Consider the following 4,527-nt stretch of genomic DNA (forward strand, 5'->3'; position numbering starts at 1 on the left):
AAAGAGGAAACCCTTGTCCTTCCACCCCATTCCTAAAGTGAGCTCACTCTCTGGCATGAAGTTCTTTGCGGGTGAATTTTGTTCTAGAGGAGTCCAGGGGGGAGAAGAAAGGGGTGGGAGGTAGGGAGTCCAGTTCAGCAAAAGGCATTCCAAGAAGGGAAGAGGAAGAAAAGGCCTGGCCCCAGCCTGGGGGTCTCTCTCCGGTTTCCTCAGACAGCCTAGGGTAGGACTCAGGGAGCCAGTGTGATAGAGTGGTGGGTATAGGAGGAGAGGGGTCAGGACAAAGTCCTAATACCCGGGCTTGGCTCTCAGGCCTGGAGGGCGGTGTCCGCAGTGAGAAAGCCCAGCGCTGGGGATTCCCCATCTCCCAGGAGTTTCCCTTTCTCCCTTTCATACCCTGTGGCAGTTCTTTTTGCCCGGACGCACAAGACGAGACGCCAGTTCTCACTCCCATTGAGTGCCTGGTTTCTGCAGTAGCCAATCAGTGTCTCCTCGGTTCCTGGTTATAAGGTCCGCAAGAACCTGCCAGAACTCGGTCTCCCCAGAATCCAGTGTTCAGGGTCATGGCGTCCCAGATCCTCCAGCTGCTGCTCTCCAGGGCCCTGGCCCTGACCCAGACCCGGGCAGGTGAGTGCGGGGTTGGGAGGGAAACGGCCTCTGCGGAGGGAGGAGATAGGGGACCGTCCAGCGGGGACGCAGGACCCTCGGGGAAGCCGCGTCCCTGCTGCCCCCACTCACACACCTGTCCCCTCCCGCCGTTCAACCACCCTCCCCCGCCCCCTTCCCTCCCACCATCCCGGCCCTGCTCCTCCCGCCGCCCCTTCTCCGTCCACAAGCCCCCCTCTTCGATCCTCCCCCATCGATCCCGGACACGGGCGCCCCGCGGAAGGGGGGTCGGTGGTCTCAGCCGTTTCCCGCCCCCAGGCTCCCACTCCCTGAGGTATTTCCACACCGCCGTGTCCCGGCCCGGCCGCGGGGAGCCCCGCTTCATCGCCGTCGGCCACGTGGACGACACGCAGTTCGTGCGGTTCGACAGAGACGCCGCGAATCCGAGGGGTGGAGCCGCGGGCGCCGTGGATCGAGCGGGAGGGGCCGGAGTATTGGGACAAGCAGACACGGATCGCCAAGGGCAACGCACAGACTTACCGAGTGAGCCTGGGGACCCTGCGCGGCTACTACAACCAGAGCGATAACGGTGAGTGACGCCGGCCCGGGTGGCAGGTCACGGGTCCCCTCGTCCCCACGGACGGGTCGCCCCGAGTCTCCGGGTCCTAACTTCCCCCCGAGGGCGCGGGACATGCCCAGCCTTTGGACCCAGGAAGAGCCGCGGGGGTTCGCTCCGGTTTCCTTTTCAGTTTAGAACTAAAAGGGCTCTGCCCAGTCCCGGCGGGTCTGGGTGGGGGCGGGGCTGACCGCGGGGGTGGGGCTGACCGCGGGGGCGGGGCTGACCGCGGGGGCGGGGCCAGGGTCTCACACCCTCCAGGGGATGTCTGGCTGTGAAGTGGGGCCCGACAGGCGCTTCCTCCGCGGGTACCATCAGTGGGGCTATGATGGTGCTGACTACATCACCCTGAACTTGGACCTGCGCACCTGGACGGCGGCGGACACGGCTGCTCAGATCACCCAGCGCAAGTGGGAGAAGTCCCGGGTGGCCGAGAATTGGAAGGCCTACTTGGAGGGCACGTGTGTGGAGTGGCTCCTTAGGTACCTGGAGAACGGGAAGGAGATGCTGCAGCGCGCAGGTACGAGGGGTGTGGGGCGACTCTCACGCCTCCCCTTGGCCGAGGCTGTTCCCTAGCTGGCCTCCCATAGGGAGAGAAGGAAAATGGGACAGACACCTGAATACCGGTTCCCACCATCCCAAGGGTCGGGGAGAGGGAGGAGTCGGCCCCTATTCGGAGAATCTGCACTAGAGAGTGACTCACCCAGAGAACGTGCATTTCTGTCAGAGACAGTTAAGAGATCCAGTCTCTCTAGGGACAGTGGGGGAGAAGAACCTGAAAGAACTGATCAGCAGATCCACTGACCCTGGCAGTGGCCTTGGTAACCCCCGGGGACTTGCTCTCAGCCCTTGTTCTCTGCTTCACACCAAACCCCTTTGGTGGTCTGACTCCACCTTTTCCGAGTTTCTTGGCCACCACCCTGGTCATGGCCAGAAGCCCCTGCTCTCCTCAGACCTGGATCCTACTCGACCGGGCAGTCTCACCTAGATTCTCACCTAGAACTTTCTAAGGAATAGAGTATTCCAGACCCCTGAGTTCAGAGTAGTGTCTGGGTTTGAAACTCCCTCTCTCCACCCAAATGTTCTGTCCAATGTCAGCATGGTCACATGAGCCCTGCTTCTATGGTCCATGGGACAAAATGCAGAGTTTCTGAATTTTTTTACCTTTCTCCTCAGACCCCCCAAAGACAGATGTGACCCACCACCCCATCTCTGACCGTGAGGCCACACTGAGGTGCTGGGCTCTGGGCTTCTACCCAGCAGATATCACCCTGACCTGGCAACAGGACGAGGAGGACCAGACCCAGGACGTGGAGCTTGTGGAGACCAGGCCTGCGGGGGACGGGACCTTCCAGAAGTGGGCAGCCATCGTGGTGCCCTCTGGAGAGGAGCAAAGATACACATGCCGTGTGCAGCACGAGGGGCTGACTGAGCCTCGCACTCTGAGATGGGGTAAAAGGGGACGGGGGCGGAGCGTTTTTTCAGGGAAAGCATGAGCCTTTTGGAGGCTTCCAGCAGGGTTGGGGCTGAGAACTGTGGGTCAGGACCCTTCACCTTCCCTTGTCTTCCCAGAGTCACCTCCTCAGTCCATCATGGGAACTGTTGCTGGCCTGGTTGTCTTTGGACTGCTGGTTGTTGGAGCTGTGGTGGCTGCAGTTGTGATCTGGAGAAGAGCTCAGGTAGAGAGGGGTGTGGGGTCTGAGTTTTCTTATCCAACTGGAGGGTTTCGATCCCCAAGTAGGAGTTTGGGCATCTTCTGCCTCTTTATTGGGAGGTGTCATACACACACATGCGCGTACCCAGTCTGGGGCCTTGTGCTAACATGTAAATCACATGTGTAGGTGAAGGTGAGTTTTTCATGTTGGATGATTTTTGTGATGGGGACCGGAATCCCACAGTTGCAGATCAGAGGGGGAATGTCCCTGCTCAGGACAGATCTCTAGGAGAGTGGTTGGTCCAGCCCCACTGTCTCCTTTGCTTTTGTTTCCTGGTCCCTCTGTGGGTCTGCAGTCAGAGTTCTGGAAACTTCCTGGGGCATCCGTGACTAGTGGATTCTTCTAGGACCTCGTGGTCCTGGCTCTGCCCTGCTCTCTCACAGGATGTTTTCTTCCCACAGGTGGAAAGGGAAGAAGCTACACTCAGGCGGCAAGTAACTGAGGGATGTGGGCTGATCCTAAGACTCTTGGGATAGTGTAGATGGATCCCTGTGGGAGAGCCCCCTCACCTCATATTTCCTTTAGTCTGACCTCCTCCTGTGGGCTCTGACCAGGTAATGTTTTTGTTCTTCTCCAGGCAGTATCAGTGCCCAGGGCTCTTATGTGTCTCTCACAGCCTAACAGTGAAACCCTGGATGGCCTGACATGGGCAGGGGTTGGGGCAGAGGGAACATGACTGGGTTATGGGGACACTTTTCATCGGGACATTTTGATCATTTGGTAGGATGTTCAGAGTGTCAACACTTACAGTGACTGACATGAATTTGTTTATACTTAAACTGTTTTCTGTAGTGTGAGACCGCTGAGTTGTGTTGGACGGAGTGATACAAGATTGTTCACACCCACTGTGTGATTCAAGGCTTCTGTTGCTCACCTGGTCTTTGAATGTACCTGCGTTCCTATCATCATAATGTGAGGAAGTGGTAGGACTCCCCCAACCTTGCCCACCAGGACACCCTCCTCACACTGACCTGAGTCCTTTCCCCTGGATCTACGTTTCCTGTTCCTGCAGAGACAGGGCCAGGATGTCTCCATCCCTGTTATAACTTCTGTTGCTCTGAGCTGCAACTTCTTACTTACTTATTGAAAATGAGAATCTGGGAATGATCTTTTTTGTCAAATTCTTGCCATGAGGTGGGGTTGATGGGTTAATTAAAGGAGAGGATGAGACTTAAAGTCTGAGAGAGGAAATAAATGGAGACCTGAGAACCTTCCAGAATCCTGCGTTTGCTTTATTGAGCGTGTCACAGGTGGGGACAGAAAAAGGCTGTGAGGAGCCACATGTGGACAGGACCTGTGTTCAGGGCGGCGTGGGCTTTGCCGTGGTCACTCCTTGCCTGAGTCTTCTTTGCTGCTTTGTTGTTCCTGTCCCCTCAGTGGGACCTGTGATCACAGGGACTGAGGAATTGTCCGGGCTTTGTCTTGTCTTCAGAGCCAAGGGCAGTGTTATGGATTGACTTATGTCCCCCCCAAAATATGTGTTGTAAATTCTAACCTCTATGCCTGTGGTTATAATCCCATTTGCGAATGGGTTGCCTTTGTTATGTTAACCAGGTGGGATTAGTGTGGGGTGTATTTTGAGTTAATGTC

The 4,527-nt window shown here is 56.9% G+C and overlaps 1 pseudogene; it reads left to right on the forward strand.

The window, feature by feature from the left end:
- Window positions 1-545: 545 nt before the first annotated feature.
- LOC101343576 (HLA class I histocompatibility antigen, alpha chain G-like) lies at window positions 546-4,143 on the forward strand (annotated as a pseudogene).
- The last annotated feature ends 384 nt before the right edge of the window (window positions 4,144-4,527 follow it).

Source organism: Trichechus manatus, unplaced genomic scaffold (genome assembly GCF_000243295.1).
Source record: "Trichechus manatus latirostris isolate Lorelei unplaced genomic scaffold, TriManLat1.0 scaffold00600, whole genome shotgun sequence".
NCBI lineage: Eukaryota > Metazoa > Chordata > Mammalia > Sirenia > Trichechidae > Trichechus > Trichechus manatus.